General features: G+C 53.7%; 1 protein-coding gene and 1 long non-coding RNA gene across 14 annotated transcripts in view; one reads left to right on the forward strand and one right to left on the reverse strand.

Moving 5' to 3' along the window:
• Positions 1–22,602, reverse strand: part of COBL (cordon-bleu WH2 repeat protein) — a 239,997-nt gene that overhangs the window by 29,219 nt on the left and 188,176 nt on the right. The gene's annotated exons all lie outside the window — the stretch shown is intronic.
• Positions 1,536–3,750, forward strand: LOC146400251 (uncharacterized). Its single transcript, XR_014816893.1, has 3 exons — positions 1,536–1,641; positions 2,353–2,425; positions 3,624–3,750. It is a non-coding gene; the product is annotated as an uncharacterized LOC146400251 (long non-coding RNA).

Consider the following 22,602-nt stretch of genomic DNA (forward strand, 5'->3'; position numbering starts at 1 on the left):
AATCTTGTTTGGGAACTTCTAACAAATATTCCTCAGGAATATTTGTAATTCTGCTGAAAACATTAACGATACTCTCCATCAGTGTCCGGCTCTCCCTTTATTTTCACATGTGAGACAGTTAGATCTGATTTAAATAAGCGATGATCATAGGAGAGAACCCACAAGTAAAACTGAAAAGAATCAGGACAGGGGGTTCCCTGGGGGTGCAGAGGGTTGAGAATCCAGCATTGTTACCGCAGTGGTTTGGGTCCCTGTTGTGGCTCGGGTTTGATCGCTGGCCTGGGAAACTGCACATGTGGCAGTTGTGGCCAAAAAAAAAAAAAAAAAATGATAATAATAATAAATAAAAGAATCAGGACAAAACATCCGTGGCTGAGGTTACCAGGCCCTGAGCACTAATGTGGTTTGCGGCAGAAGCAGTAAGGTGCAGAGCTGTCACTCACCGTGGAGGCCCACGTTCCACTGAAGTCTAGCAGTGGTGATGGGGGCTTTGAGGCACCCGGCTCGTCCATCCAGCTCGCCTAAGAAGGATCTGCCTACAGTATTGAGGTGCAAGGACAGGAGTCCAGAATGCTGGACCAATTGTGGACCAGAGGGTTTTTTTTAAGGTCTGCACCTGTGGCATATGGAAGCTCCCCTGCTAGGGACTGAATCTGAGTTGCAGCTGCAGGGCTACGCCACAGCCACAGCAAGGCCAGCTATGAGCTGTGTCTGCACCCTACACCACAGCTCTCAGCAGGGCTGGATCCTTAACTCACTGGGCGAGGCCAGGGATCGAACCCATATCCTCATGGATACTAGCTGGGTTCTTAACCCACTGAACCACAAGGAAACTCCCGCAGATTTTTTTTTTTTAATTGAACACAGAAGTAGATTTTAAACTTTAAGACACCTCAAGACGTGATCTAAGCGCTGTTTATGGTCATCCAGGACGGAGGGGTTGTGTTGTGGTTTCAGTGTGTTTGGTTTTAAAACCGCTCCTTCAACGAGCACTCGCTAAAATGAATAGAGACCACACACGCGCTGAGTGCCAAGTCCGCAGAACTGTGCCTGAACAGTCGAGTGACCTCATAATCACGTTCGGCATCGCTCACATTTTAACTAGAGCAGAGCAGAGACACAGAATTAGCAAAGCCGAGAGAGCACCAAGGGGAAAACTCCTCCGGGTGTTGGCTTATCTGAGATCCCCAACAATAAAACAAACACAGAAACGAGCGAGATTTAAAAAAAAAGGCACTCGCGAGAGCTTCGGAGTAAAGATCAGAAACAAGGGAGGGACTGTTTAGCGAAGCAAAGGCACAAGGCGACGTATCCGACGCAGTGAATGCTCGTTAACAAGAGGCCCTTTCTTCCAGCTCCCTTCCTGGCTTTTGTGGGGCAAGACTCTTAATTAGAGGGCAAACGCGCAGAAGGAACACTGCCGCTGCGTTAATACAACCAAAGCCTTTTCTGCCATGGGTGCTGCTGTCACACCTCGGACGGGGTGTGCCGGCTGCTGTGTCCGCGGGGCCGGGGACTCCGCCCGGGACCCTCCTGCCCGCTCTGTTCAGAGAGGCCCCCCTGCACAGCCACAGGGCGGCCCGACGACCGAGCAGACTCTTGTTTCCTGTCTCCCTTTTGTCGCCATCGCTGAACAAGTAGGTCAGTTAACCTAACATGACGTTTCCTTCCTCCTGGTGCAGAAACGGCCCGGCCAGGGGAGCGGCGCCCAGGTTTCAGGCCGCAGAGACCTGGGTTTAAGTCCCAGAGAGCACTTCACTGGCTGCCCGGGCAGGTCCCTGGACCCTCTGTCTCCATTTCCTCTGGGAGGTGGGGTCATACACTGTCGCAGAACTAGAAGCGATGCCAGCCCCCAGCGCGGTGCCCTGGCCCGACTCCACTGTGGGGGGTGTTCCTGGAGGGGACGGGCCTGTGACTGGACCTGGGGGCACAGATCTCCAATCCGAGCGTCTCTGAAACCTGGGGACTCACGGTTTGTGAGAGGACAGACACAAAGACCGACAATGCCAGGGAGTAAAGCCAAGTCCGGGTGTGTTGGCACAGGTAGAGGGGGTGGGCTGGGCAGCGGGAGGTCTTAGCGCAGGGCAGGTATGAATGAGTCTGGCCCTGCCCCCTGCCCACGCCAGCAGGCATCCCTCAAGTGTGAAGTGACCTCAAGAAACCTGCTCCCCAAAGGAGGACTCTCATCTGGCCCCCCCCAACGACTAGGACCACAGGTTTCCTGATACTCGTGTGCCCTGGGCACTCAGAAGGCACCCACTGGGGGGTGGGGTAGGGAGGACCCCAAGCTGCCCCTTTCTATCCAGCTGTAAGATGGAGATGGCTCATCTGGGCTTGTTTTATGTCCGTCAGAAGTTCTGAAGCAAACGGAGTTGTGAGCTACTGTTCTAAATTCAGCCAACGGCAAACGCTTCATCACCAAGAGGTGAGAAGGCTCTACCCACTGCGTGTGTGTTAAGCGACCTAAAAGTGCACAGCGGAGACTGAGTGCCAGGCGGGTCCTCTGTTTCTGGCAGATAACCTCTCCCGGGCTCAGGCTGCTCCGTCCTTGAACCTGATGAGGAACAGGTGCTCGTGAGGGCCGTGAGGCGGTGCCGGGCAGCGGGCGCGGGAGGCCCTGCTCTCAGGCAGCCCGCAGCCACACGGGATTGGAAGCGCCTGGGGGGTGGGTGCCATGCCTCCTGCAACTGCGCACATTGGAAGGGCCAGGGAGGGTTGGGGCAGAGGGTGGAAGGGTGCTCAGGGCACAGGGTGGGTCTGCAAGCCAGGGCGCAACCTGCTGGGGCACAGGTACAGGTGGGCTCCGTGGACTCCGCTGGGTGAGCTGCCAAAGACGGCAGATTTGAAGAAGGAACCCGCGTCCCTGTGAGGTTCTGAACCTGGTTCGGGGTGTTCAGTTCTTTCTGCAGTCGGCTGTCAGCCTGAGAACCTCCCGCTTGGAACCAGACCCTCCATCTCACTCCCCTGCCCCCATCTTTCTCCTTTTGGCTCATTCCTGTTACTATAACCTCATGAGCTGTAACATGTTTTGACAACTTCTGTCTGAGATGATGGAGCAGGAGGCTGTTGTGCCTTTGCTGATTCCAAACGGAAGCCTAAAACACAAGAGGAAAAAAGGCCTGGAGCTGCTGGGCCCAGGTCCTGCCCCCAGATCCTTCCGCACACTTCGCTTTCCACCCGCCCGTGGCCCCGAGGGTTTCCACCAAGCAGTGGTCCAGGGACCCAGCCCGAGCCCCACGTTCTGGTCAGACTGCTGCTCAGAACTTTGAACAGCCCTTTCTCCTCTCTGTGAAACACACAAGGGGATGCCGATGAGCATAAAATCCCTGCTAGATCTAGAATCCTATCCTTCTCTGCAATTCCAAATCACAAGAGAGCAGCTAAACATTCTTTCGGTGGGTGACTGGCCCCGAATTAGGAATCTTAACAGAACCGTGGCGTGGACTTGATCCTCTGGCCTGTTTCTGTCGGCCCTGAGAGTTAAGCAGTTCTTTTTGAGTCGATGAATGGACTGGCGAGTTTGCTCTCCTCTTAAGGCGTGAATGACTTTCTTGAACTAAAAAGTTATTGTTGCAGGATTTTTCTTCAAATGTGGAAAAACACGCTTACTTTGTCTTTAGCAGATGCCAAACACACATTCGTGATTGAATTCTCTTCCTCGTAAGTGGCCCCAGGGCCCAGGTCAGGCCTATTACTGCCCGCATCGTCCTCCACCCGAATGAATGACCCCGTGAGTCGACTGCGTTACAGCTAAATGAAGAGCTTTGGGAAACTGTCCGGCTCGGAGGTAGAGCAGCAAATCCTAACTTAGGGCTCCCAGGTCCTCACTTGCAGTTTGGCACGAATTCTAGTGAGTTTTTCTTTTACAAACTCACCGAAGAAAATTTCAAACACCAAACATAAATATCTCCTAAGCACTTTTGTCGTGGGTTCATTTTTATGATTTGATTAAATGCAAACGAAAGATCTTCTATCTTCTGATTTAGCTTCCGACGCGCTCTCTTGCTGGTCATTACGAAAGGAGATTTCTCGAGTCTGTTTGGCCAGGTTCACACGCCCGTATCGGTAGCAGACTAATCGCATCCCCATGGGGTCCTGGTGTCTGCGGTTCCCCGTGCACCTTTCACAAGCCAACAGGCCTCCATCTCAACCTACCTGGATGTAGTTCCTTTTGGTCTGTGCACTGGGGATAAAGCGGAAAAGAAGGGAGCTGCAGGTGAGGTCCTCCTGAGCCCATGATGCCACCTGACATGATATACATCCATGGTTTTTGGCAGACACACCCCTAAATAACGTGCACAGCCACGCACCCTGCTGACATTTTAACTCACATCTGCAAGGTTCCATCGCAATTTCAACTAATTACAACAGATGTACTTTCACTGCAACTGTTAATATTTAAAAAGCAAACCTGTTTCAGGAGTTCCCGTCATGGCTCAGTGGTTAACGAGCCTGACTAGAAACTATGAGGTTGTGGGTTCGATCCCTGGTCTCGCTCAGTGGGTTAAGGATCCGGCGTTGCTGTGAGCTGTGGTGTAGGTCGCACACAGATGTGGCTCGGATCCCGCATGGCTGTGGCTCTGGTGTAGGCCGGCGGCGACAGCTCTGACTGGACCCCTAGCCTGGGAACCTCCATATGCCGCGGGTGCGGCCCTAGAAAAGGCAAAAAGACAAAAAAAGTAAACCTGTTTCATCATTTTATAAGATGGAGTAAAAGGAATCTGAACATGATAGTATAGTGATGCCCAGAACCCTGCCTATAAAAGTTCTCCTTTTTTGTTTGTTTTGGCAGTGCCTGCAGCATACACAGAAGTTCCTGGGCCAGGGACCGAGGCCGCGCCACAGCAGCGACCATGCCAGATCCTTAACCCGCTGAGCCACCAGCGAACCCCTCCTAGAAGCGCTCTGTTTAGAGGCTGTGTGCTGGGGCACTGCTTTCCTTTCCTGAACTTATTTCCCTGCCCCCACCTCAGAATCTCGCCTCGTCCCTCTCATGACTGAATGTCCTTTGTGCTTGAGAGCCTTTCTGATTGATTAAATCTCGTAATATAAAATATGTATATAAATTAAGACTTTATTTCCTCTCACAATAACAGGGTAGTACTATTTTTGTCTGTATTGAGTACTTATCATTATGATTAATGGGAAAGAGCCAATAAAATTGCACAGATATTTTAGAAATGTTGGCATTTCTTAAGGAGGTACAATGTCCCTAGAAAGGCGTCTCTCATGACTCAGATGAGGCTCCTTGCAGATCGCTCCTTAAAAATCCCTGGATTACGTATCGCTAGAAGGAGGCAGGGCTTGGCATTCCCGCACTTCCTGGGTTTCCTTCTGATGCTACTAAGCAACCGGGAAGCCCTCCTTGCGTGAGGAAGTCGAGGTGAACTGCGGGTTTGCTACGGGAACATCATTCCACTCCGTTTCTAAAACCTTCTCCCTGTGACCCACCTCTCGATTGACCTGTCACCGAATTTATGCTTAAGGATGTTTCAGCTCCGTGAGAGCCTCTGTCAGTGCGGTTGCAAAGAAAACCTGGAAACCGCCTGGTGTGCAAAAGGACTTTTGTGTCTGCTCAGGTGTCTCCCAGGAGTTCCACGTGGGCTATGCTTCGGCTCCAGGAGGCCTGCCCGCCTCGGGGCACTGCCTCCAAGGTCAGATTCCTGAGGGCTGAGAGCTCGGCCTGTCTCCTCCTGCAGGAGGCAGACGGGCATTCATCAAGGTGGAGCTGGACGGCCCCCTGCCCTGAGGCTGCCCAGGCGAGCCCTCGGGCCCCTGGGTTTGAGGAAAGAATATGTGTGGACGCGTCACATCTGGAAATAGCTTCCCCTGGAACGTCCTGGTGGTCCCCGGGGGAGCACACGGCTGGGCTGAACCCAGCGACACACACGGTCCGGGGCAGTGGCCTCACCAGCAGGCGGGGGCTGGGGACCCTGCCGCAGGGTGATGGACGTGGGGCCGTCCCTCCCACCTAAAGGAAACAGAAACCGACCTTGAAACGAGCACGGCTGGGGCAGGCGGAGGACAGTCAGATCCAGCGCGAGGCAAGAGAACAGCCACCCGGGCTGAACGGGAAACGTCACCCACCGCCGAGGGGCCAAGACATCCACGACCGCGCCAGCGTGCGCACACGTGTGCCAGGGGCAGGAGGAGGAGGGCGGAGCGGCTGGGTTCAGACCTGCCCTCCGGGACACGCTCTGTCCCCTGCATCGCAGGGTCCCGCCTTGATGGTGGCCCAGTCTCGGCGACCTTCTCCTTCAACCGCGTCCTCAGTCACCGTCTCCTCAAAGTGACGTTTACAACGTCATTGCTCTGCACAATGACAGTCCCTCTAGCTGATGGCCACTATTTAGCATTTTGTGTTCAGGTTTTTGTCCAAAAGCCCCATGGACCTGGGACCTTCCAAGTTTCTGCCCGAGGACGATGACCCCGCCGCCAAGTCATTGCGCAGCGCTGCACACACATACAGAGATTTTAATGTTTCAGGAAGGCAGGGTAGCAAGACTTTGAAAGCATGTGTGTGAGAAACCGAGTAACTCTTGGTCTCAGTCAAGCTGCGTTTCTCCAAAGCCTGAACCATCCCTCTAACCCAGAACCCGAACAGATGCCTGTTAGGAGAACCCCAGCCGTCCCCACTGTAAGACAGGGCTACTCTCCAACTGCCGGCCTTCGAAAACACCTGGAGGACACAGCTGCTGCTCCAGTCTGTCTGCCCGGCTGCTCCCTGCTGATGCCACAGGAACACCTCCTTCCCATTGCTGACCGATCTCCCAACATCTGGATCAGACTACCTGTCCCCTCCTGAGAACAGGATACATTTTGGTTCCATGTGCTCAGAGACTTCAATATATTCTACAGCAGTCTTGAGAAACACATTCAGTCCTTTCTGACTACATTTCTGGGGCCTCACCTCCGGGGACCGGGGTGCTGTCGGGAACAAAGCCGATGCTTTAATGGTCATCATTGAAACAGAAGCACCATCTCCAGGTCGTCTGTGTAGGAAAACATGTGAATCGCGTGTGATCAATGCAGCTCAGAAAAGCTGACCTTCAGAGACGTGCCGAACAGCCGAGCTGAACTGACTGCGATTGATTTGAGTCTGGCATGATGCAAAGGGGAGTCGCCTGGCTCCTGAGACAGGAATCTAAGAGAAATACTGTCTGCTTCCTCTGCTAGTTTCTTCCGGGTTCCATCCTGTTATCAGTAGAACTCTTGAGAACAAAAGAGGTGGCCTGCTTTGGCTTGGTTTTCCGTGATGTACTGTTCAGTCAATGCTACTGATGCAAAGGGACATGAAAATGACCAAAGGAAGGACATCTGTGCATCTTGCGTAGCACGGCTGTTGGGGGTGTTACCTGTCACGGCACTTGGTTTCTTGTAGAAACACACCCCCTTTAACTTGTCCTGAAAGGTAGATCTTCCCTTTCCCGCCGTTTTAACAAATGTCCTCTCTCCTCCTTTTTGCTTAGGTGTCTGGGACGGTCTGAGTCAAAGTCGGTCTTTATGGTGACTTTTGAATGGCTTCTCCCCTCCTCCCAATCGTTTTTTCTGGCTGTGCCCGTGGCATGAGGAAATTCCTGGGCCAGGGATCGAACCCATGCCACAGCAGTGACAGTGCTGGATCCCTAACCCACTGAGCCACCAGGGAACTTCCTCATCCCACCCTTCCTATCGCATCTCTAAGCTCTCTTAGTGTTTATTTCAACCACTTTAGGAAATAACAGTTTTTAAAATAGCGTGTGTATATATATATACCCATATAGACATACATACATACGATATGTACACATATCATCATATAGCATAAAATATACGTGTATTGTTTTCTCTTCACGGCCACACCCTTGGCACATGGATGTGTCCGGGCTAGGGGTCGAGTTGGAGCTGCAGCTGCTGGCCTACACCGCAGCCACAGCAATGCAGGATCCCAGCCGCGTCTGCGACCCACACCGCAGCTCACTGTCACAATACGACACCGTTGACATTGACAGAAGTCGGCGCTCAGATCTGCATTTATGACACTGATGTCACGAGCAACTTTTAGAAGGTGGCACCCATTCAGTCCTTCCCGGCAGGCAGCACACACACACAGATAGCAAGAGGGACGTGCTGAGTTTACCAAGAATTTTCTGCAAAGCCCTGAAGTTTCTGAGGTGGTCAAGAGACGAGACAGGTTTAGTGTGTGTGAGTGTGTGTGAGAGCAGGTGTGCACATTCACAAATGTGTGCAGGATCTGGGCAAGGGCAAGGATGGGGGGGGGGGGCTGTGCAGAAACCTGCGGGCGCAGCCCTCGCGCGGTGGGTATTTCCCTGGACCCCGGCCCGGCCGCCGTGCTCATGCTCAGGGGCAAGGGCGGGAGGCTGATCAGAGCTGCAGATACTCTGTGACCTGCGGGGTGTGGAATCCAGAGTCAGGGCAAAGCCCGGACACACATGCAAAGTGGCATCGGGACAGGGGACAGGGGCGGGCACAGCCAGCTCGGGGCAAATCCGCTCAGCTGGAGAGGGAGGCGGCAGGGCCCAGCCTGGAGTCAGAGCCTGGAACTTCCCCCGCGGGCCTCATACTGGCCCTGCAGTCCCCGTGGCCCCATCAGGAAACTGGGGTAAGAAACACCAGCTGTAGGAGTTCCTGTTGTGGCTCAGTGGTTAACGAACCCGACGAGCATCCATGAGGACACGGGTTCAATCTCTGGCCTTGCTCAGTGGGTCAAGGATCCAGCGTTGCTGTGAGCTGTGGTGCAGACTGGCGGCTGCAGCTCCGATCAGACCCTTAGCCTGAGAACCTCCATATGCCACAGGTGCGGCCCTAAAAAGACAAAAAAAAAAAAGAAAAAAAAGAAAAAAAAGAAACACCAGCTGTTATGGGGCTGAGTGGTGACCCTTGAAATTCACACGTTGGCATCCTGACCCCTTCACACCTTGGAGTGACTGTATTTGGAGAAAGTCTTTAAAGATTCGATTAAGTTACAGGGAGGCCATTGGACCTGTCTCAGCTCAACGTGACTGGTGTGCGTCTAGGAAGAGAAAGACACCCCAGGATGGGAGAACAGAGGAAAGACCACGTAAGGAGACAGAGCAGGTGGCCGTGGGCAAGCTGAGGAGGCCGCCTCGGAGAAGCCAGCCCTGCAGACGCCCGGGTCTCAGGCTGTCGCCTCAGGACGGGCGAGGGGGACATCTCACATTGCACTGGGGCCCCGCAGGCTGGGGGGTCTGGGGCCGCCTGAGCTGACTGACACAAGGGCGCCCTCCTGCTGGGAAGAAATGCAGGAGCGAGGCACGTCCAGGGCCGTCTCTGGACCACTGACGTGCGGCCACCGTCTGCTCTGGCCTCCCGTCTCCCTCTGGATCTTGTGCAGCGCCACCCATGCTCTCAGCTGAGGTTTTAGCTCTGAACTGCGGGCCCTTTGGGCTGGGCTTCTAGAAAGAGAGAAGACCACTCCCCGGGGCAAACAGCAGGTCCTGTGGCCTCTGCGGACACGCAGCCCTGACCATGAGGCTTTGAGTTCTGCCCCAGTATCAACTCGCTCTTGCCTTTGGCCTCCGACAAGTCTTCCCTCTGTGCCTGGGGTTTCTTACAGAAGACGAGGATGGCAGCGCAGCTCTGACCTCACAGAGGGCGGTGGGGCTGAGAGGGTTCCTCCACAGACCGCGCAGGGGCACTTCAGACTGTCCCCTCCTTCGGGGTGGGGGGAGGTCCGTGAGGATGGAGCCCCTGTCGGGCAGCTCCTTCTGCAGCAGCGCCCTTGGCGGAGCCGGCCTGCTCTGCAGCCTGACGCTGCTGCTCCCTCGAGCCGTTCTGTGGGAATGGCTGCATTTTAACAACGAATTGCCCACGTTCCCCTTCACTGTGAGCCACGACGGGCCCTGAGCAAGGGGCCTGATGGTCATTTCTGGGAGGGCTAGCGGTCCAGTTCACAGCCCTGGCAGAGCATGCCAGGGGCCCAGGCTCAGGGATCCGCTGTGTGAGCGTGTGGACACACCTGCAGGGTGGCCACTGTCACTGCAGACGGTTCCAACCTCAGACCTGCAGATGCCAGCCAGCAAGATGGACAGAGACAGACGGGTGTAGGTACACAACTCTAGAGAGGTACTGATCTATAGCCACACACACACACACACACACACACACACACACACACACACACACACACACACACACGCATCCTGCATCCGTTCCCTCGTTTAGATCCAGGCCACACCAGCAACACTGGACGGAGACTCTGCCGTCGTAGCGCAGGCCTCCTCAGCTGTGTGAGCGCAGGCCGGTCCCCGGGCTTTTCTGGCCTCACTGTCCCCTCTTGGTAAACAGAGGGGCTCGACCCCGCAGATGCAGGCACTCCAGCCAGCTGTTTGTGTGGCTGGATGCAACCTAACAGTGGTATGAACTCAAAGCCCTGATGTCGAGTTTGGTATCTGTTTCCAACCCCCTGGAGGCGGTCACGGTCCATCAGTGGGACAATCAGGGCTCCCTCCCTGGTGGCCAAAGGGAGCAGGGAGTGGGGGAGGCACTTCTTGTCCAGGAACCTTCCGCTGTCCTGAGCTGCTGCCAACGCAGCTTGGACGGGAGGCAAGCGGGCACTGCCCTGGTGCCCAGACCTACTTCCCAGGTGGCACCCGGGCTCCTGGCTGCAGCTGCCCCGAGCTAGCAAGGGCCGAGGGTGCGGCTGACCTCCTTTCAGTGACTTTCTGCACACGCTCACGCACTTTGGCAGGAGAAAATGATGCAGGAGAGAACAATCTTCCTGTCTTCAGCAAAGCATAGAGGAGAGGCGGCCCAGTGGGTCGGGCGCGCAGAGGCACGTGTGTCATTGCATTTCACCCCCAACGTGTCAAAGCCACGGCTCTGGCTGCAGATGTTGGGACCGGATTCCCCTCCCTGCACACCGACGTTCAACTTTCCCATAAAGTCATCAATGTTAACACTTTCTTAATGAGCGGCAACTGCACTGTACTTCTCAATTCATTTGGAATTTTGGTTATTAAAAATTGTGTTTTGGAGTTCCCGGGTGCTGCAGTGGGTCAAGGATCTGGATTTGTCACCGCTGTGGCTCCGGAAGCTGGTGGGTCCCTGGCCCCAGAACGTCTGCATGCTGTGGGTGTGGCCAAAGAGTTATGTTCTGCCAGGTGTCCCTGCTGGATGTGCAGTGGGGAGGGGCAGGGACACACTTCAGAGGAGACGGTACGTCAAGGCCAATCCGACCTCACACTGGCAACCGTACCTGGCAAAGAGGACACACCCGGGGGCCAGGCGTGGCAACGTGCCATCTGCTTTAGGATCTGTGCTCCTGGAACGTCTTTAGGTTTCTCAGCGTCACCGCTTATTCAGACGAAATGGGCGAGAATCTATTTCCTCTTTACCCCCAGTTCCTTCCACACCAAAGAGAGAAATACGATACCCACTGGCTCCTGTGTTCTGCCTGAGGTCCTACGTTTCGTTCCTTTTCCCTCACTTTCCTCCCTGAAAACTGGAGGAGAGATTTATTACCCTGGAAACAACGAGAACAATGGTTCTCATCTCTTTGGTTTATTATTTTTTGTTATTTTAATGTTTTTCTTTCCTGGAGGACATTTTTTTTTCTTTGCTGAAGGCAGATACAGCCTGCTGCTTTCACACGGCTTCAGTCAGGGTAGTAAAAATTTATTATTTTCTGAAGAAGAAGAGGAAGGGTTATATAAGGCATTTAAGGGCAGCATAAACACAGAAAGTGATAAGTTTAATCTCACGGTTTGCTGTGGAGGGTTTCGATAGAGGGCTTCCCAGTTCTGTGTTGCTACCGGTGACTAATGAGTGTGGGAATTCAACCCCCAGGTAATTCCAAAGCCTTTGCACTTCCGACACGCACCTTCGCGTTCACCCACGTGTTTCAAGTTCGCCAGTTGTTATTTTACTAAGGCAACTAAGAAGAAATAAACTATTTTGAGTTTTCTTCCTGCACCATATTCCTTGGGTATGAATGATGAAACAGTTAAAACATACGCGTATGCGCGCACACACACACACACACACACACACACACACACACTGCAGGGGGGAGAAGAAGTGTTTGCTGAGTGGATGAATTCCCAGACAATTTATCACTGGCTGTACCGGCCCGAGACACCTTCCGTCCTGCCTGGAGGTTTGGAGGGAAAGTGTGTCTTGCTGTGGAAAATGTCTGTCTGCACAGGGACGTGTTTCGACTCAGACCGCTCGGGTCGGGAGGGTTGTGAACAAACAGCATCACGCGGGGGGGGGCCCCCATGCACGTGGCGACTGTGCACATGAGCCGCGGCCGGCCGAGCATCGCGCACACACGCGGATGTCACAAGGGATGAAGGATGATAACGGGGGAGGAAACAAAAGAGCAGCACGAGGTGTTCCACGGGGTTTTCTCTAATTCGCACTGATTTCAGACTTTTCACAGGGAGAGGTCAAAAGTGGCGACGGCCCACATTCTCACGCAGACGGGGCTGCACTTCAGCCATCACAGCCCGTCCCACTGCCTCCTGCTGAGGTGCCTCTGCGGTGGAAATGAGCGCGTCTAAGCCGATGACAGTAGAAGAATAACGTACAGCGAAGCTTGGCTTTGCCCCGCACTTGCTGTCGGGCCGGTCCTCGACCTTGCGTGGCGAGGCAAGGCTCGTTACCCGGGTGGCTTGATTCGTGTCTCTCGGGCTAGAAAATGCGAACCGCCACAGATTTCTCCCAGCGTGACTCTTGGTGGCACGTGTCACATCACGGAGAGATGAGGCGAGGAGTTCTCCTGTTGGCTGGTGAGCAGAATCGGGGCCCACGAGGATGGGCGGATTTGGGGGTGAGCTGGAAACACAGACCTCTCTGAGAAGCAAGTGCCTCGAGAAAATTTTTTTTTTTTTTTTTGTCTTTTGGCTTTTTCTAGGGCCGCTCCCGCGGCATATGGAGGTTCCCAGGCTAGGGGTTGAATTGGAGCTGTAGCCGCCGGCCTACACCACAGCCACAGTGACTCGGGATCCGAGCCGTGTCTGTGACCTACACCATAGCTCATGGCAACGCCGGATCCTTAACCCACTGAGCAAGGTCAGGGATTGAACCCAAAACCTCATGGTTCCTAGTTGGCTTCATTAACCACTGTGCCACGACGGGAACGCCGAGAAAAAAATACTTAACCAGGTAATGTGTCTGGTTCCTAGACTACTCGGATGCTGGTTAGGCATGGTGTTGGGATGCACGTAGATTCCTAAAACCCATTCATCGAATTGCCCTGAATGTCACCCACTGTGTGTGAGACCGCCTTGGTGACAGAGATGTGTCTTCGGCTAACCATGTGACCCAGGAATCGGGGTGCCGCGGTCAAACCCAATTCGTGATGTAAACCGGTCTTTTTCCATTGACTCTGTGTGCTCCCATCCCCAAGCCTATGTCTTTCCACTTTTCATCGATTTGATGCATTTTTCGCACTGTAGTTTCTGTTCCCCTAACCAATAACCCTGTGAGCAGACAGGCTTTCCTCCGTTCCTGCCGTAGTTTTTGCCTTCAGATTTTCTACCATCTTTCTTCAGCGTGATAACTACTTGTCATACAAGTGTTTACTGCTATAATTATATACAATTTTTTGCAATCTTTCACGTCTGGCTCGTAAATCCTGATGCTTTCTGCAACATTCAGGTAAACATTACCTTTTCTTGTTTCGACTTTCCCCCCTTAATGGTTTGAGGTCAAATGACTGCTACTTATCCGACAAAAGGTCTTTATTTCAATGCAAAAAAGAGAGAGCGCTTTCTAACTTGTTCTGTTTCCTATGAGTACTTTCTGTAACTTTCTGTTGTTTTTTCACCAACGCATGGCACTAGATTGACTCTATATATAGCTGTGGCTATATATTTCTATAAACTCTGGCTTATATTTCTTTATTGTCAATATCAATATCAGCTGTGATAATTCCTCCCACAGTTATTGCTGCCGTTTTCATTGTGATCAAGCAGACAGCAGTCATACAAGTGAAAAACACTGATGTCTTTCTTACCCTGAACAACAGCGTTGAAAATAGCTTTTGGAGAGAAACTTGACTAGCCTCTCCAATTCGAATGCATCTTTTGGGCAAAGAATAAAAAAGGAGCAAAGCAGCAAGTCTCTTTTCCTAAAAATCCCGGAATCATCACGGGAGCATCTTCACCTGCTCTGTCTGCCTTGAGACGGCTCAGGTGACCCGTTCTCAGCAACCACATGGGTTTTCTCGTGATGGGAGAGGGACCTCAGTCTCTAGAAGGAGCAGGCAACACCCTCACGTGGTGCAGTAACTACACCCTTGGGCATTTTTCCCACCGTGCAAACCTCCAGCCTAGCATTTATCACATGGAACCATCACTGCTGGTCTCATGGGAGCCATGCTAAGGCAGAATCATGGGCAGAGGCCACGTGCTCCTCAGGCTAAGGGCCCCCCAAGCCCTGTACTTCGAGCAAGTACCCAATGTTTGGTGAACCAGTGGGGGGTGACTGAATCCCTGCTGCACAGACCGAGTGAGACAGAGGCCCGCTTCCTCTGCTTCCCTTTCGGAAGTCCCCTAAATGGCAGGAGACACAGTCAGAGGGAAACTCGGAGAACTTCTACACCAAAACGTTGGGTCTACGTATCCTGAATGGATATAGCAATAGGTCAGGAGCCCTGAGTTCCTACAGGTTGTATTTACAGTCCGCGGGCTTAGGCACTTAAGTTTTACCAGGAAGACAGACTACTGCAGGTCTACCCACACTGACCTCATTAGGCGATTTAAAGACATTGTCTAGTTCAGGAAAACGGAGAAGAAATTCTGCATCCGGATGTCAAACAAGAAAACTATCAATGGGTAAGGAATTAAAATAAAGCAAGGTTCTTAATAAAAACACATCCATAGATCAAGGAAAGAGGCAGTTCAGACAGACCCATGGTATCAACCTAGACTTTACGTATCAAATCTTTACCTCCTACAAGGAAATATGAACGTCAGTCAAGCGCATCTCTGCTACTCATGCCTTTCTCTGCAAATTCTAAAGAAAGGTGCACTTCTCTGCAAATTCTAAAGAGAGGGAGCTGTGGGTGTATGAAGGCGCCCTGCTGTGCTGACAGGGGGAAGACGGACAGGAGAAGCAGAGTCAGGACAGCGGGGCACAGGGACAGTCAGAGGCTTGGAGCTCCAGGGAGGACCATCCGTCAGAAGCGCTTGGCATGGGTGGGGAACGACGCGCAGCAATAAACTGTTGGAGGAAATAAATGGCAAAGTGTGAACACAGACCCTGGCAGACACACGCCACCCTCCACAGCATCGTCAAGGCCCTGGGGATGGAACTCTGGCCCGAGAGCGAGGCGGCGGCCGAATCTGATGATTCCGCCATTGCTTCGCCACCTCCCTCCTTTAAAAACATTAATTTCTCATTTCTTGGTTCTTTTCCTTATTAAAGTATAGGTGATTTAGAACGTGGCACCAATTTCTGCTGTATAGCATGTTACCCAGTCACACACAGGTATACAGGCTTTTTCTCACACTGTCTTCCACCACGGTCTGTCCCAAGAGACTGGACAGAGTTCCCTGTGCCGTGTGGTAGGAGCTCACGGCTTATCCATTTAAATGCCAAGAGTTTGTGTCTACCAACCCCAGACTCCCCGCCCATCCCACTCCCTCCCCATCCTGGCAACCACACGTCTGTTCTCATGTCTGCTTCTGCTTGTAGACAGGTTTATTTGTGCCATATAACAATGTATCGAAGTGTAGCTGATTTATCGTGTGTTAGTTTCAAGTGTTCAGCAAAGTGATTCACATATATCTATATCATATATATCACATATATGCTTTTCCAAATTCTTTCTCTTACAGGTTATTACCAACTACTGAGCAGAGGACACATGTTGGCTTGTTCTTCGATCACATGAATTACCTTGCTGAATGGAATAATGGTTTTTGAAAAATGGAAGCAGCATCCTTCAGCTCTTTTGGGAGCCTCCTCACAACGCACTGGGTGCTGATGAGCTTTCATAATTGCTGTAATTAATAATATTTCATTCTTAGCATTTTCAGTGTTACATCTTGTCTTTGGACAATTGACTGACTACGTCCAGCCCGGATTTGCAGCCTTTGCCCATGTCCGGGGTGTGAAGACAGCTTCTGCTTCCAGCTGTCATCGGCCACTGCACGTGGCGTTGGGAAGCGGTGTGTGGGGTGGACTTCTCACTCTTCTATATTGTTGAATCACACTGATTCCAAGTACATAGCCTCAAGGATACAGAAGCAGTAACAGGTAGTTAAATAATTGGAAAGTGGCCTTTTTAATATCTGTTACCTTTGTTTTTACGATCACTGAATGGTTAGTTTACCTGATTTACTTTTGAGTGATGGTCCTATTTAGTAATTGGCTTGCTGAATTCCTAAAGTTTCCAGTTCCTAAGGTTTCAATAATCTGCTCTCTCCAGCTACTGAGAGCCCCGTCCGGGGCGCCCCTCCTCCCCTGAGCTGTTCCCAAGTTTTACAATTTTCCCTCAAGTCAGGGACATAACAGCTTATAAATAAAGGGCTAAAACATCCTAGCAAAAGGAAGGAGGCTCCTGGGGTTTTTAAAATACTGTATGTAGTGCCGTCATGATTCTCATTGCTTTGTTTCCAAGTAGTATTCCACCTTGAGTTCATACTGGGTAGAATGAATGGTTTTCAAGGTGCAATAATAAAGGCTAAGCTTTCAGTTCCCTTTTTTAAACATGGACTTCTGAGCAGGGATGAGCTCTGCCCTCCCAGCCCCGCGTCTCCTTCCACTTTATGAGCGAGCCCTTTGCTCACTGTCCCTTTCATGGCCTCCTGGACGCCGCGCCCTTTCCCACGGCAGCAGGAGCAGCTGCTGGGCCGGTCCTCTTGCCACGGAAAGGAAATTGGCAAGGAAATCCAACACAGGGGCAAGGGTGAGTCCCTGGGCTCGCTCCGAAGTCCACACGCCACACACACAGGGTTTCTAGGGTGTTTCCATGACAAATACGCCTCCCAGAGCTGTAGCTGTGTCACAGCTGTCGGATGAGCCGCTTTGTTTTAAACAGGCAGCGCTGGGTGTGGGTCTCTCCATTTCAGAGTGAGACGTTAGGTGACTTTAGGGAGGACTGGTCCTGGTATGGGGGCCCCGGCACGTTCCTGTCCTGTCTCCTCCACCCTGAGCGTGCTGCTCAGGCCAGCGCATGGCTCCTCTCTGGGCCAGAGGCTTAAGTGAGGTGCCGGTCGAGGAAGCTGGGGTCTGATGAGAGTCACTTTGCTAGTAAGCCACGGAGCTGGGCCCCAAATTTTTCTAGATACTCTGAGTCACCCGGCCTGACATGCCAATTGCTGTTAATATTATTATTGCTAATTTTATCTTGCGCAAACTCAAATTTAATTTAATTAATTCTAACTGAAAACAGTTTACTTCTCTCCTTTGATTTCCCTAATCTAGAATTTCCATAAAGCTCTTTAGCAGGGACACTTGTCCACAAGCTGAAAGCCAATCAGCTAGAAACATCGCAGTGGTCAGCACGGTGGTGCCTGAACCCGACGGACGACTGAGAACAGGAGACAGAGGCCCACTCCCCGCGCCGCCTCTGACACCCTTTGCCAGTTCCCTTCCAAAGTCATGTGCCCGAGGCAAGGCTGATTTCCCCGAGCCTGCTGTGGGGAAACGTACGAGAAAATGAACGCTGCTGGGCACTTTAATTTAAAAAATATGAAACAAATAGACGACCTATAATTTGAGCTCTCCAGGCATTGATTCTTTTCAATCCCCAGGGTCTTGTCAATGAAATAAGTAGCTGATAAGTTGTTAATAACAACCACAAACAGTGCTGCAAACTGTAAACAAACAATTCAGGGCCACGAACCGGACGGCGTCCGGTTCCATGATTCCCAGTGAGGTTCAACGAAAGCTGAAATCCCAGCACGAGCTGACGAGCAAGTTACAGGGAATCCACGGCACAGTTAGGCTGGTTTAGACATGCATACGAAGCAGCTACCTGTGTGATTAGACAGCCCTACAGCTGACATAAAGGCGTATTAAAAACAAACCAAAAGGGTGAAGAGCACAGACCAGGGAACGCCTGGGCACGGCTGTTACCATCACGCAAGAAAAGCTCAAACGCGTCACCAGAGCCCCCATCACGGTGACCTCTGTGCCGTGGGCGGCTGCGAGGCTGAATCAGTCTTCTCCCCCTTCCGCATCAAGTGTCTACCCCTCCGATTCCACAGGCCGGCCTGGTCGTGGGCCAGGGAGAGGGTGGCAGCCAGAGCGACCTCAGTTCCCTACCGGGTGGTGCAGAGGCCAAGTCCACACCGCTTCGTCCCTGCCCTGACTGACCTGGCAGGGGCTGCCTTTTATCTACCATAAGCGAAGCTCACCGTGGAAGAGAGAAAATGATGCTTCTTAGGGCATTCTATTTAAAAATTTTTGTTTTTCTTTCTACAGCAGCACCCGCAGCACATGGAATTTCCTGGGCCGGGGTGGAATGGGGCTGCAACGTGGCCTACACCACAGCCACAGCAGCACCGGACTGAAGTCGCATCTGCAACCTACAATGCAGCTCGTGGCCACACCAGACCCTTAACCCACGAAGCGAGGTCACGAATCCAACCTGCACCCTCAAAGAGACAACGCTGTGTCCTTAACCTGCTGAGCCACGGAGGGAACTCCCCAAGAAGTCATTTTAAAAGAGAGACAGGATTCCAAAGATCCATGGTGTGAACATACAACTTCGCCAACCCGATTCAGTTCTCCTCTTGGCCCCCAGGGTGATGGAGACACGGGACCCTTTAGTCTCTGGGTTCTTGACGGGCACGTTCGAACGTGAGCAGCGTTTCTAGCAGTTCCTTTGGTTTGCAAAATCAATGAAAAATGCAGCTGGGGGCCGGGCCTGAAGCGGCCCATCCTGCACTGAGACAGCCCCAGGAGGAGGATGGCGCCCCGAGATTTCAGCTCTCAGGTCTGTGCCCCTCGGCTCTGAGTCACGCCCCTGGCCTTCGCCACCTGCCTAGAGCGCTCCTTGGCACCTGCGCAGACCGCGTCTCATGGTCTCCGGGTGCAAGACGGATGCTGAGGCAGCGCCCTGTGCGTCATGAGCCCGCTGGCCGTCGTCGTTGTCACGGTGTGCACCCCACCCTTCCTGAGGGGCAGAGCTGGTTGCTGACCAGCCACACCCACACGCCCCCGGGAAGCCGACCTGGTTCCCGCCTGTCAGGATGGGCCTGACTCATCTCGGAGGGCTCCGTCCTCACCAGGAGCTGGTCCGGGAGGCTCGGGGTCAACACTGCCATCGGGCATTTTTCTGGGAAGGGTTTCCTTTTCCTGTGAGGCTCCCGGGAAAGACAGTCTCTCTCCATCCTGCGAGAATTCCGGTGTCTGGATGGGATGCAGGGAACAGCCTGCGTGCCCTGGACACCAGCCTGAGGAGGAAGCCAGCCCCAAAGGTGAAACAGGAAAGAGTCCTCGATGGTGATTCGAGGCCTCAGATTTGGCCAACACACCAGGCGTTCCCACGGGGTTCCTGTTCCTGCGAGAAGAGGCCCCCTGTCTGCGGAGGTCTAAGATGGGGTTCTGCAGCTTGTACTTGTTACCTAGTGCCACAAATCAACTTATCTCAAAACTCAGAGGCTGGAAGCCTTAATAATTTGTCTCAACAGTGTGTGTGGGTCTGGAACCCAGGCACGGCCCAGCTGAGGGCCTCGGGTTCAAGGCCTCTCACGGGCTGTGACTGAGGTCTTGGCCAGGGCTGTGGTCTCAGCTGCAGGCTCAACTGGGGAGCCTCTGCTTCTAGGATCGGTCAGCAGCTGCGGCAGGACAGCTCTCATGGGCAGTGGACTCAGGGCCTCGGTTCCTCAATGGCTGCTGGCTGGAGGCCCCCTCTGTCCTTGCCGTGTGGCCTCTCCATAGGGCAGATGTCACCGTGGCAGCCGGCTTTCCTCGGGGCAAGTGGGTGAGAGGGGCCCCAGAGGGAAGCCACAGACCGTTTAAGCACGATCTCAAGGGCGACAAGGAGCGCCCACTTCTGCTGCCCATCCCCCCGGGGGACATGAGTCCCTGCTCACGGAGAGGGGCTACCCAGGAGGTGGGGGGCGGAGGGCTACCGTGAGCTCCACATCTTTCTTCAGGGGTGGCTGCTAAGGCTCCTGAGGCGGTGCTGCCTCTGCGGAGGGCATCCCGCAGACGGACCTCAGTGTAGGGTCAGATGCTCCCCAGGACGGCTCCCGCCTCTGAGCAGCTTCAACAGTGAAGAAGCACATACAGGCCTGAGCACCCAGAGCCGGGAGACGAGGATGAGCGCCCAGAGGATAACAGGAGGGAGGGGTAGGTACGCCACGGACGGGCTCCCCGAAATGGGGAGGCACAGAGAGCCTGCCCCCGCCCCCGCTGACGGGATGCTGATGGCTCACACTGATCTGAGCTCCAAGCTGGGTCCCCCAGGAGCTGGAGAAGCAGCCAGTTCCAGGCTGCCCCCTAGAGCCAAGGAGATGCACCCGGAAACAGTTCTGTTGCTTCTTGTGACTATAAACCGTACGTTGGTTAAAAAGCTGGGAGTCCCGGATGAACGTGGCTCTGACCTAGCAGCCCAGGCCTCCTCCGGTTTGCCTCCACTCCTGGTCAGTGTGGTCTCAGGACCATGACTCGAGTGCTGCTAACACTTTCAGCATGAAATGGGGCAGGAGGGTTCGTCCTCGGGTCAGGGCCTGGGGCCCGGCTGGTTCTCAGGTCGGCTGGCAGAGGGCCCCTGGCTTGTCAGCCATGACAGGTGCACCAGCACGGCTACGAGGGTGGGACCTGCACCAAGATCCTCCAGAGGCGGGGGAGACGGAGGCGGGGGGCCAGCGAGGGTGCAGACGGAGCACTTATTTCATGTCTTCTGTCCCACCTTCTCACATCTGCGCGCCAATCCACTGCTGTGACCAGCTGCTTGACACTTTGTCTTTTATCTTTGGCTGTGCTGACTTTTTCTCAGAAAAAGGTATGTCACCTCCCTGTGACAGCCTGGGTGGAACACACCACCTATAGTACAAATCCCTGAAAATGCACAGCGCCAACGGGGTGCAGTGGGACAGGAGCTGGGTGACAGGCGGGCGAGCGCTGAGGGTCAAGGACACCATGGTGTCGCGTCCCGGGGCGCCCGCTCCGTGGTGGCGCTGTGGCCAGCGAGGTGGCTGCTTCTGGCTCGGTGTCTGTCCGGCAGGACCTCCCCCACTGCGGGTACGGGGGGGGGCTGGCCTCCCCCGAACATACTGCTTCTTTTACGGGGAGCACAGGTCTAACATGGGACCCAGGAGGAGACACAGAGGTGCTGGTGGCTGGCATGCAGGTGACCCTGCTGGGCTCCAGCGGTGACAACAGGGACAGGACAGATTCCATCGGGGCAGGAATCACAGCCAACACTTGAGGTGCTGACACCCTACAGCCCCTGAAGGTAGGGAGAGTGGTACGCAGGTTCCCACACAATGTCAATAAAAGTAAAACAAATGACCACAACTTTTAAAACTTTTTAAAGACCTGAATCAAAGCAGGCGGATTGCTTTCTGCCGGGCTCGGCAGGTGAGCCCGGTTTTTCATGCTGTAAACGGTGGCGTGGACAGTTTTGCTAATTAGATAAATACCAGCTCTGAGCTGGGTGCCTTAATCCCCGGGGACACGGACCCAGAGGTGGGGGAGGAGGGGGCCACGCAGCTGGAGGGGAGGGGGGCACAAAGAGGGAGGAAGATCTGCTGAGCCCCCGGGTCCCGGTGCAGACAGAGTAACACTCACGGGCCCGCCCCTGTCCCCTGTGCCTCTGCGCCCTCCCCGCAGGGTCTGCACCGGTGAGGGACCAGAGGGGCGACAAGGATGGCAGGTGAGTCGGGACATTCACAGGGGAGATGAGGGCGTGCAGAGGATGCGCTGGGGCAGGAGAAGCGAAGGGAGCCTGGAGGCCAAAGAAAGCGAGCCTCGTTTGGTTTGCTGTCTATGCAGAAAGTCTCCCAGGCAGGGCTGGGGCGGGGGGTGGGGGTGGGTGGGCAGGGGCTGGCTCCCCATCCTGCGCAGACACCGCAGCTCCCGCTGCCAAGGGCCACCCTTCACACTCAGCCCTTCCTCTCCCGCTGGTTCCCCAGGAAGGAGCATCTGTGCCGGGGACGACAGCCACAGGAGTGGCCGCTGAACGCTGACTGCCTTGGCGTGTGGGGCTTAAAACCCACTCTCTCTGGAGGTGAAATGGCTCCGGAGTTGTCTAGACCTCCGTTGTTATCTGTCTAATCCACAGTGTTTGAATCCCTGATAAAGTGCATTTGCATTTGGAAGCATGTCCAGCATCGGGATGATCAACCATATTTTAAGGATGGAAAAGAAGTCTTTGTTTAAAAAAGAAAGAAAGAAAACGATAAAATGCCTCAGGATCATTCTGCCTAGAGAAAGCTGGCACGCAGTCCAACAGTTGTCTTCTTGACCCAGAGCGAGTCGCCGTTTCCCGAGACGACAGAGAAAGGTCAGATGGCCAAAAGCGTGAGCTTCCTCACCAGAAGGCTGCGTATCTCAGTGGGCACAGCCGCTCCCTGGGCTGGACGGGGAGTGACTTCCCGCTGCTGGGAAAGTGCCGCCCCGAGTGGTACCCACTTCACAAGGCAGCATCCTTGCCCGGCCCCAGCATCCGAAGGG

The sequence above is a fragment of the Sus scrofa genome, chromosome 9 (genome assembly GCF_054392235.1).
Source record: "Sus scrofa isolate SSC_HxYL_T2T_F1_AM1 chromosome 9, Sscrofa_HxYL_maternal_Yorkshire_Landrace_v2.0, whole genome shotgun sequence".
NCBI lineage: Eukaryota > Metazoa > Chordata > Mammalia > Artiodactyla > Suidae > Sus > Sus scrofa.